The sequence below is a fragment of the Mirounga angustirostris genome, unplaced genomic scaffold (genome assembly GCF_029215605.1).
Source record: "Mirounga angustirostris isolate CCGP_5_RB_7025 unplaced genomic scaffold, mMirAng1.0.hap1 SCAF_9, whole genome shotgun sequence".
NCBI classification, from domain to species: domain Eukaryota; kingdom Metazoa; phylum Chordata; class Mammalia; order Carnivora; family Phocidae; genus Mirounga; species Mirounga angustirostris.
Genome location: NW_026991717.1, coordinates 96,210,638 through 96,222,374, shown reverse-complemented (window position 1 = coordinate 96,222,374; position 11,737 = coordinate 96,210,638). Strand labels below are relative to the sequence as shown.

The 11,737-nt window shown below is 50.3% G+C and overlaps 1 pseudogene across 1 annotated transcript; it reads left to right on the top strand.

Annotated features, from left to right (window-relative positions):
• The first annotated feature begins 7,864 nt into the window (after positions 1-7,864).
• LOC123861570 (zinc finger FYVE domain-containing protein 1-like) lies at positions 7,865-10,225 on the top strand (annotated as a pseudogene). The gene has a single exon (XR_006795058.3). The product of XR_006795058.3 is annotated as a zinc finger FYVE domain-containing protein 1-like (transcript).
• Positions 10,226-11,737: the final 1,512 nt, after the last annotated feature.

The window sequence follows — 11,737 nt, the reverse complement described above, 5'->3', positions numbered from 1 at the left end:
ACTCCAACTAAAAAATACCTATTGTGCCTAAGTCTGAAGGCGGGCCCTCACCTGTGTGTAGGTCCTACCAGCGTTCTTTGTTCCTGGGGAGAAACAGAAGCTACAAACATCACATTCCTTTCAGGGTCGAATTACTGCTGTTTAAAACGTCAAAGGAAAAAAAGGAAAGTCGATCCTTCTATTAACAGAGAAATTTTCAACGAGAACAGTGTGATTTCTTGCCAGTTGCTGATGGCCGGTTTTCCAGAAGAGAATGATGTGCTCATGAGGCAGTTATTAAGTGTGACGACAACCACCAATTTAATGAAGGGTCAATGGCTTATTTGTTTATTTTTAAATGTTGAAACCCTCTGGGTTATACGTGGATCACTTACTTGAAATAATACCAAGTAGTGGCATTATGGTGACAGAGAATTCAACCACTTCCTGGCAAGTCAGGAGCATTACATTTTATATTACTCTTTCTGAGTTTAGAAGTTACTCCAAAGTAAACTCTAAGAGAACCTTCCCTGGTGTCCCTTGAGTTTGCTGATCCCAAGAAGAGGACCGTGGATGGGATCCCCTGGGATACATTCTGAGCAATGGGATTAAGTCCCTGTCCCCCAGGCCATCTGATGCCAACAAGCCAGGGCACCAGGCCTCAAGGCTGCATGTTGGTCATAATGAGCCATCTGGCTGCCTGGTGGGAGGATCCCATGGGAGCAGGTGTCTGGAACATTCTGACATTACCACTGACCTTTGCCAATGAACAGGTTTGGTTTTATCCAGAATGGCTCAGCCTGGTGGTGAGAATGCATCCTCTTCATCCAGGACACTTTCAGGAGCTAGGCGTAAAGTGTTCAACCTCCAAACTGAAAATTTTCTTGAGCCGTGGGGCTTATATTGCCCCTGGATTGTTCTGGGACCTTGTCCTGCCCATTTCCCTCCTTGTGTAGAAGCGGGGGCATGTCTCTACCTATCTTGTCGCCCTTGCATGTGTCCTGACCAATCACAGGGTTTCTGGGTTTTTTGTTTGTTTTTTTACATAAATGTGCCATTTAAGTAAAAAGAGAGTGCAATATACAATGTAGCTTTAGGAAAAGTCCTTCAGCTATTCCTTGCTCCCAAACAAAATGCCACCTCCAAGATTTTCCTATATAGAAATTCTAGGGCCACTGCTCAGCCTCTGTGACATGTTGTCCCGAGTAAATTGTTTTTGATTGAGTACCAAAGTGCACAAATGACTTACCTCTAAAAACATCAGTTGATGGCTCAAGGTCTTCCGTGTCATAAGGTACTCCTCTGTTCCTTGGGTCTGAATGTTTTCCAGCAAGGGAACAGAGACAGTGGTACAGCCTGTGTACTGTCCAGGGATTGGGCTCTCTGTTACTGGGGCTTACTGGGAGCAAGGGCAGACGGAGGGGAAGGGCAGGCAGGGACTATAGATCCATGGCCCTGCAGTGGGGTGTTACACTGCAGCAGACAAAGGGGATTTCTAGAAGTTCAGAAAGCCAGAGCCTTCTTTCCCTCTGACAGTGGAAATTGCCAAGGAGGAGGTGGGTGTAGCTCTGCAGACTTGAGAAGCTCCTTGGGGGGGGTCCCACTCATTTGGGAGCAGAATGGTAGAGCACACCTAGATCAGTCCCTGAGGCCAGGCTCTCTCCTCAGAGTCTCAGTCTGTGGCTAGATGGTGTGATTCGCTTGGTCTGAGGACTTTTCTAAACAAAATGTTTCAGCATGTTACAATTAGTAGAGTTCAGGTAAAATGGAGATCTCTGACTTTCTTCAAGAATCAGAAGTGTCAGCGACACTAGACTGTTGTTGGTGCATGGTGACAGTGTGCACGAGCAAGGGGTGGGCAGCCCCACTGGCCGAGGCGCACCCTCCCCCCAACCCTCCCCACCAACACACCCAGGCAGCCCCCCATCCTGTTTGGGTAACTTGGAGGCATGAGGGGCCACAGCGAAGCTCCCGCCATGGACCCCCGCTCCCCTATTCTCTCTGCCACCCAGAGGGTGTCTAGACACGCATTTCCTGGATCACATTCAGGCCTGAGAGCCACGATTTATTCCTGCCTCGGCCTCCCCCCCCCAAAAAAAACCTCCTGCCCATTTTCTAAAGCCAAAGAATGTCAGGATTAACCCATAATTGAAACTTTTGAAAGAGCTAAAGGCAGCTTTAGCTTTAGCATTCCACAGCTCCTCATGGAAACAGGGACTTTTGTGGCTTTAGGACAGCTGGGGCCACATGACCGAAGGGTGCCAGCCTCAGGGAGGCAGGGCAGGCTTGTTGGAGGCTTGACGTGTCTTTCGATCTCAGGACAGGTGTATTCGGCGCTCGAGACTGTAGCCCAAAGGCCCCAGGCCCTCAGGAACAAGGCAAGGAACGGTCACAGTCGGGGTCAAAGCGCTGCTGGCCCCTGGCAAGCCTGAGCTGCAGGTTCCAACACTAGCTGGCCCAGAAACAGGCAGAGACCTTGAGCCCCCACACACGCGGCCACCCTTCCCGACGCACCTCCCCAGCCAGACGCTCTGCCATGTTGGCTGTTCCCGGGGATTTCACACTGACTTTCTCCTGGGGTTTCATGGATCGGGGCTGCCATCTCTGGCCTAAACTGTGTGGAATTGTGTGGAACGTGCTCAAAGGGGCTTTGGAGTCAGACAACATTGGAGCTGGGGACACTTCAGAGGGCATCTGTCCGGAGTTCCCAATGGGGGCTGCTCTTTAGAATCACCGAGAACACTTGCAAAAAACAGATTTCCAGGCTTCAGATCTGCCCCCACCACCCCTCCCCTGACACGACAGTGCGCAGTCATGAGCTGTCAGGCTTGGGAAACACTGATGTCATCCAAACCCTTCACTTCCGTTTCTGATGTAAGACCTGAGGTAAAGTAACATTTCCAAGGTCATGCAGCTGGTTTGGGAGGACTCGGGTCAGAGTACAGGTCTCTTGAATATAATCCAGGGCTTTTTCTATGATACATCACCTCCTAGATGTACCCACAAAGGGGCCACCACACTCCCCCAGAGATTTTGGATGTGGAAGAGGGTAAGAAGAATAGCCTTTGTGCATGTAACCCCAGATAATTTCCCCAATATCGGCTTCCGTTGTGGTTGATAACCCAGATGCCTCAGTCTCAAGTTATTTGGGCCGGAGCTTCTGCTTCTAGCTCTATAATTACCACAGTTTCACTTGTCCTTTGAGAGGTGGGGGAAATAACTATACATGTGTACATGGACAGCTCTGTGCCTCAGTTTACCTCTATTTAAAATGGAGAGAATGACTGACCTGGCACCCTTACATCTGCTTCTTTGGAGCTCTGCAGAACAGTTGAATGGCACACAAAGGCATTTTGTGATCCCCACTAGGCAGAAAAACTTTCTGTACCCACACAGAGCTATTCTTAAGGTCAAGGCTGCTCTTGCCACATTTTTAATAATTCTGATGTCAAAATACCCCATTGTGGCTTCTCTGGCTACCCTCCATGCCCTCCAGGAAGGGCTGCCTGTCTTCTCTTGGTTTCTGGAGGGCTGGTGAAATACTTCCTGTGGGTAATCATGAGGAGCCCCAATTTTGAAGGACTGAACAAGATAAAAAATTCAATACTATGACTAGTAGCTAGCATGGAGCTCTTTTTAAGTGCTGGGCATTCTGCCAAACATTTCATATGCATTATCTCATTTAATCCTCAACTACATCCCTAGGAATGAAGTGTGATGCGTATTCCCATTTCACAGGTGTGCAAAATGAGGTTCAGAAAGGTTAAAGAGCTTGCCCAAGATCACCTATTTGCTGAATGAGGGAGCTGGGATTCAAACCCACATCCGACAGTCTCCAGGGGCGAAGCTCTGATAAAGGGGGCTTTATCACAGAGCACTGTCGTCATGAGGCTGACCATTCACGTCCTGCTGCCTGGTAGTTCCCAGTGGGATGTTACAGCCTGCCGCAGCTCAGGCCAAGGACAGCCTGGGCACTGCCACCCGGCTGTCTGCTGGGAGGCTCACGGCTCCCGTCGGATCGGGGACTGCCTGACCCAGCCTGACCAAATTAGAGCAGGTAATGGGTGTGACATAATTTGACATGTACATTGTTAATTGAACCCCATGGGAGATGATTTTAAATAGAGACAAATACCATACTGTGAACTATTTGGGTTATGAAGCCCTTATTCTCTGACTCTTGCAGGAAAAAAAAAAAAGAATTGTGTCATGATAAACTGAAAACACCCGAGCTGTTCCAGGGTCAGGACAGCAGCAAGCTAGATGGACCAGGAAAAATTCTTCCCAGGCGCTTCAGGGATTTATGCTCCTTTCCTAGCATTTTACCCCCCAGACACTCCCAAAGCCCACATTCGGGACCACTAAGTCTACCCATCCTCCCCCCGCCCCAGAGACTTTCTAGCCAGGGAGATCCAGAACCCTCATTGCAAAGCCAGCCCTGGTCAGACTGCAAAACAGGCATAGCGTGACATCCCCAGAGGCACCCCCACCCCACTCTCTCTTTCTCAGGTTCACGAACCCCAACCCACCCAGGGGCCTTGCCGAGGGCCCTACATTGGTGCGCTTTATCTGGGCATCACCCTATGCCCAATTGCTAGTCCCTTTCCCTTATCAGTAGAGAGACTTACCTGTCCTATTTCCCAGGACCTCATGCTTGCTTTCTGACTTTCCTAAAGAGTCTGGGTACCCTAAAGATCCTAATGGCTTAATGTGTGCTTATCCTCTCTGGTACCACCTGCCGGCTAGCACCCAAGAAATATCTACTATTGAATCAATGAATGAAAGTTAAGAGTAGTAAAGGTTGTCGGGAAATCCTATGCCTTCCCTCAAACCAATAAGCCTATTAACTGGCTTCCAGGCTAGTAGAAACGTCTTTGAGAGCAAGAAATCTTTGCCTTTTTATTTATTATTTATTTATTAAAAAAAATTTTTTTTAAATATTTTATTTATTTATTTGACAGAGAGAGAGAGATAGCGAGAGCAGGAACACAAGCAGGGGGAGTGGGAGAGGGAGAAGAAGGCTTCCCGCCGAGCAGGGAGCCCGATGCGGGGCTTGATCACAGGGCTCTGGGATCATGACCTGAGCCGAAGGCAGACACTTAACGACTGAGCCACCCAGGCGCCCCAAGAAACCTTTGCCTTTTAAAAAACTCCTTTAAATGACACTCCTTTAATAACACTTGCTGGTGAGGATGGCCAGGAGAGGTACAGGACACATGGTGGCCTCCCCACACACTTTCCCTTTTTTTTCTCCCTCCCAGTAAGGTCCCATACCTCCCCAACCATGCTGTTTGGAGGAAAAACCTTGTTACAAGTCTCTGAGTGGACCATCTGGTGGGTTCCTTTGTCATATATATCCTAGCCACAGTGATTGGTTTGGGGACCCGGTCCAGATACAAGAAGACTTTGCCAAGAGCTTCAGGGAACTTGTGGTCATTAGGTGAGACTGATGTCTTCACTGACATCCTTATCTGAAGCCTACGTGACCTCTGGACTTCTTAATTACATGAGAGAATAAAGCCTATTTTTATTTAAGCCAAATAAATACATAACACAATAATACATAACCCCTTCGTTACTTTTTATGACTGAACTCAGAGAGTCAGACTATTTTGTCATTTTAAATCACCTTTGTCTTACAGCCTACTTAACTTAAATATACCAAAAACCAAACAAATAAAAACCCTAATTTTTCACTCTTCAAAGGCTTCTCAAGATTGCTAGGCTTGTGATGTCCCAGGTGAATGAAGAGATAACAGTGGTTTCAACAAGATAGAAGCTTATTTCTCTCTCACGTAAAAGAAGGCTGAAATCTGGCTGGTATGGGAGCTATAGTGTCATCAAGGTTCCAGGTTCTCTCTGTCTTTTTGTTCTGCCATTCTTAGCATATGGCTTCCATCTTCACATTCACTTCATGGTCCATTGTAGCAGCCAGAGCACCAGCCATCACACTGATCTTCCTATTCCAGGAAGGCGCAGGGGGAAGGGAGAAGGGGGAAAAAATGAGTATGTCAGTAGAGTAGCACCTCTTAAAGAATCTTCACAGAAGACCCACACGACAGTTTAGGCTTATGCCTCAATGGCCATGGCAGCTGTAAATGTGGCAGATGAATGTATCATTCAGCAGGGCACATTGCCCCCGAGATTAAAATCTGCATTGCGTTACTAAGGAAAAAGGTGAGAGTAGATACTGGGTTGGCAACGAGCAGTTTCTGCCCCACCTCACTGAAACAAGCCCGGCTTTTGTGTTCAATCCTGCAGCTTGGTGCCCACTCCTCCAAGGAAGCCCTCTGGTTCAAGCTGCAATAAGTCTTTCCACAGGCCCTTAACAACTCCAGCTGGTTCCCCAGCCCACCCCCGCCCAGGACCCTCTGACCAGCATCTTCTGATTTATCCAGTTAAGAAGCATTCATGGAGCACCTACTGTCTACCACATTAGTCTTTCATCGGAATCTTGGCTTCAGTTGAACTCACAGCACACTTGGACTTCTCCGTTGTGCACCGGTCAGACCCCACTCACCCCTACCCTACTTCATTCACCAGTCTTGCCCTAGAGCTGTGTTCTCTCCAACACAAGCCTGCTCTCCAGTCATTGGTCTCTGACATCTGGCCAGCATTAGTGCGCTCAGTCCTGTGGCTGAGGGTGTTGTGGGCCCAGGGCAACGAGGGCTGTGGTCAGTAATAGCAACTCAGTCCAAGCTGGGGCTCTCTGAATCCTCATGGACGACAGGGTATGATTTTGCCTGGAGACAGGTGACTGAGTGAGGCCAGGGCAATGATTTTCAGTTCCCCCAAAGCCCTCTGGTTCCATATGGTACGTTTCAGGCCCCATCGGCAGCATTGTGGGCCTCTGTTCACAATGAAAGGCACAAACAAGGTGAAGGCAAGTAGTCATAATGAAGTGAATTACTGTCTTGCTAGACCAAAACATCTGCTCCTTCCTACCTCACCTGCACAAAAGTAGAAAAAAATCAGGAAAAAAAAAATCAATGTCTGATATTGCTAACAAAATGTGTTGCCTCGAGTCCTCATATAAAGAATACCTTTCAGAAGTATCTAGTGCTTTCACTTGAATTTTACCCTTTTGATTTTAATTATAAACTGAAAGCTATTGTAACTCAAAATCTTACATTCTATTATGCTTTTTCACATAGAAACATCATTAGGCAGATGTGAACAATTATCCCCCATTGGATTTTTTTTTTTTTTTTTTGAGTTAAAGTCTTCAGAGGAACAGCTAAATTGTGCTTTGAATCACTGGTTTAAAACTAAACCTAGGAGCGGATCCCAGCTGACAATAAGGGAGGAGGAGCCTGGGAGGCAGTGAAGGAGGAGGAGGGCAGAGACGGGGATGAGGATGGGTCCACCGGTGCCCCGAGGAACAGCCTCTGTCCCCACGGGTGACCCACTGTCGCCCAACCCCACCCTGCCCTCGCCAAGCTGCTCTGTGGTGCCCCTTGAAATATTGACTTGAAGTTGGATTATATTGAAAAGCTCCTGACCACTCTCTTTCATTAGCAAAAACTTGTGGTTGAGACCCAGCTGATAAGCCCGCCTCAGTGAACCCATCAGATCTCTCAAAGCCATAAAAGACCCTTTCAAGTTCATTTTGACCCACTATTTGCCTACCCCTTATGAAGGATGAAAGCATGAAACCAAATCAACATTGCTGCTGATACAGGTATCTTGGAGGCAGAAAATTTAAAATTTGAACATCTGTGAGTATTCTAATAGGACCACAAAGGGTTTTGTTTGTTTTGTTTTAAGGTGTTCAGAACCCTGTGGCAATTCCATTCAGCCTTCAGACCCAAAGCCTTTGTCGTCACTCCTGGGGAAAGCCCAGGCATGGTTGTATGGTGGGTGATTTTTCCTTACCGATCTGAGTATGAGTGCCCAGATTCCCCCAGCAGAGAAGGGCCTGAATTCGGGGCTGAGGTGCCAGGAAAGTTAGGCCTGCGGCGGGGCTGACCAAGCTGCCTTTGGTGTGGTGAGTGCTGCAGTCTGCAGTGTTTCCTCTGTGAGAAGGAGCATCATTGGCGGGAGAAGCCCTGGGACAATAGGACTCCAACCCGGCTGCACCCCTTAGCCGCCCCAGCAAGGGCCCCAGGGGGCATTCACCAGGGCCAGGTGCGAGGCAGAGGGCACCCAGGTATGAGGCAGAGGGTGCCAGAAGGGGCCAGACCTGTAAAATCAACTTGTGCCCGGGGTGCCAGAGAGGACTCACCTGGGGGGTAGCAAAGGGAGACAGCCCCTTGCTGTGTACCACATCACTAAGGTCCGGGGGTTGCTGAAGGAAGAAGAGCAGGATGAGACCAGGAGGAAGAAGATGACTGGGAAAGTTGTGAGTTTCCTCCAAGCGGAGAGAAAGGAAGACACATTCCAGTCGCCAGTGAAGGGGACTATTAGGAAATTGGACTGCAAACCCAGTCAGCCCTGGAAGGTGGTTTCCATTTTCGGAAATACTGCTGATGGAAAGTCTCACACCTCAACCACACTTTCTTTTATGGCCGGGAAGCCTTCAAAACCTCCCCTGCCCGGGAGCCCTGCACCGTGAGAGTATGGGCAGTGCACAACCTGGGCCACGGAGCAGGAGTAACAGATGTGGAGGGGCTCCCGGGGGCTACGGTGAGTCCCAGCCAGACAGCACAGCTGCTGCTGAAGGGCCTGGCCACCTCAGACCTCGCCATCCTTGGAACTCATGCAGATGGGCTGCATCATGACCCCTTCAAGTGCCCTGGGGACGCCTCTGAAGCGTATGTGAAGCCCTCTCCCAAGGAGCTCACGGCTGCCCTGCCCGCTGTGGCCTGGATGTCCCCTGGTCCACGCCGGGCACTGCTGTTGTCATTTTCCAGGACACTGAGCACACTCATCTGCTGGGCTCTGAGCAGCCCTCGAGGTGCCAGAAAAGCTCGTCCAGGACCTGTTCTGGAAGCGGGGTGGCTTCTCTGAAGCCTTCAGTTCCATTCACTACAAGGGAACGAGGACTTACCACTTCCCACGGAATCCCCCGGGCTTCGGCAGGCTTTGCGCCCTCGATCATTCTCCCCGGCACCCTGGACCCTCCTCCTGGGGCCTCGGCTGTGGGGCTGCGTGTAAGCGCTGCGTGAATCTTAGGAAAGGAGTACTTCATGAAGTCAAGGCCGCTGCAGGTACTCCCACCGGCAGGACTACTGAGTTTATACCCACAAGGCCTGTTGGGAGAAAGGCAAGGAAGCCAGCCGAGTGCCCAGGACATTGGCTTCCACCCACTCCCACTGGATGGGTCTCAAAAAAATGTGCCTGGGGTCTGGGTATGTGATTGAATGTCCTAACTGTGATGTGGCCTATCATAGCCAGCAATCCTGGTTTGGGAACCAAGATTCTGAGGATAGCTGGGTGCAGACAGAGACTGCGCCCACGTGGCCTGCAGTGATGGATTTCTGAAGGTCAACAACAGCACTGCCTAGCGCCTCTTGCACAGGATGAACTTCACGGCTCAGTTGGTGTCTGAGCTTAGCCATGGGCCCACCGGCGCTGTGACTTTCTGGCTGATGGACCAGCTCGCCTGTGCCTTCTGGAGCTGCACCAGGTAAGCTCCATCCTTCAGAGATAGTGACCTCCGGCACCACTGCCGGGCCCATGGGGAGGGCTTCTGTGACGGCTGTTCATTCAAGACCCAGTCGGTGCCTGAGCGGGTGTGTGACCACCTGCTCCGAAGCCAGTGAGAAGTTACTGAGGCACAGGTGGACAGTGAAGGCAGGACCCTTGGGAGATGGGCGAGGATGTGCAGAATGCAGGGCAGGGGGGGGCGGTGCACGGTGACAGCCACTGATGTACCAGTAGGTGTGGTGAAGGGTGCGGCCGGGCTGGCATGGCTGGGTGCTGATTAGGAGATTCCTGCTGGAAGGAGTTCAGCAACAAGCTTTCCTGTGGACAGGGCTTCTGTGATGAGCACTCTCACGACCTCCAGGCTGTCCCTTCTGGAGACTAAGACCAGACTGTCTGAGTCTGATTCCACTGCAGATAAAACCCAGTGACCTTAGGGTGCCTGGGTGGCTCAGTCAGTTAAGCGTCTGCCTTCAGCTCAGGTCATGATCCCAGGGTCCTGGCATAGAGCCCCGAGTTGGGCTCCCTGCTCAGCGGGGAGTCTGCTTCTCTCTCTGCCTGCCGCTCCCCCTGCTTGTGCTCTCTCTCCCACTCTGTCTCTCTCAAATAAATAAACAAAATCTTTAACAACAACAACAACAAAAAGCCCAGTGACCTTGAACCTCAGCTCCCTCTTTGAGTCCTTCACAATTCCTCAGGTTCTCAGAGTTCGTTAGAAATCTCGTCGAGGTAGGCCCTCCTTCCAGTCACCTCTCGTGCCGTGTGTCCTCTGCTCATCCTGGGGCCCCTTTCCCATGGTGAGGGGGAGGGGGGGCAGATGACAAGCCAGGGAGTGCCTGGTGGCAGGCTCGAAGGCATGAAGTTCTCAGGGCAGGGAAGGGGACAGTTCTAGCAAAGGGGAATGAACTTGAATCTGTTGCATTTATTTCAGTAAAAATAATATATATATGTATATCACGTACGGTATCACGTACGGAAGCTACCGGCTGTGAAGACTTCTCATGGTCTGTCCCCAGCACAAGGATAAGGTGGCAGCAGCGGCACGACTGACCCACAAAGCTGAGCCAGGTCCAGAGCCACTGGTTCTAGTCACGTCTGCCTTCTAAGCCTCTCCTCCCCTTGCCTTCTCCCTCATGCCTCACAGCTACTTGGGGAGGTGAGCGTCCCAGGCCCTTCCTGCTTGGAATAGCCTGAAGCAAATCTACCGGGGTGGCACAGAGTTAGATCCCAACTCCTGGCCTCAGCCCATTGCAGTCAGAGACCCCCCACTAGAGTGGATGGAGAGTGAGGGATAGGGTCCTCAGTCCTGAGAAGTCATCATGCGGGTGACGTGATGCCCCCGTACCTGGGGACAGCACGGAAGGAAACAGGCGCTCCCTGGCAGTGTGTCCTGCTTGTGGATGCTTCTGTCTGCGTGTCCACTCAGCTGTCCCAAAGGCCGCACCCTGCCCCCAAGCAGAGCACCTGCTCCGCTCCCCCCTCCGACCCTGGCAGGCGCACCATCTGCTTCTGAGTACGGCGCTAGAATTTTTATTGCTTCTTTTGAAGTGTGTTAATTCTTGGTTCCCAGATCATGAGAAATCCTCCAGGGAAACAGAGCACAGAATGGACTGTTAGTTGTCTTTTTTTTTTTAAGTATATACAAATATTTCAACAGACTGTTGTGCTGAAATCCTGTCACCATGGTGGATTTTATCTTCAATGAGCAAAAATGACAAATTAAAAGCAACATAGTTCTTGGCTGCACTAGCAGGTGGGTGGAGCTTCAGGGAGGTACGTGGCAGTCCTGCGGGGGTCAGTGTGACATGAGTCCTGGAATGTGTTGGTTCTCACTGCTCCCTTCCTGCCTGCTGTGGACCAGTGAGTGACTGAGGCTGTACTCTAGCCCTGTGTGTTATTAAATTCACCATTATAAAGGAATCTTCCTGTTGAAAAAAAAAAAGTCTATTATATTGTAGGTTTAACCAAGAAGGCTTGACTTTGGATTCAGAAAGTTTGTTAACTGGGCACCTGGGTGGCTCAGTCAGTTGACTGCCTCACTCTTGATTTCAGCTCAGGTCATGATCTCAGGGGCATGATCTCAGGGTCATGGGGTCCAGCCCCCCGGGTTGAGCCCCAGGTCAGTCTCCGCGCTCTGCAGGGAGTCTGCTTCTCTCCCTCTCCCTTTGCCTGC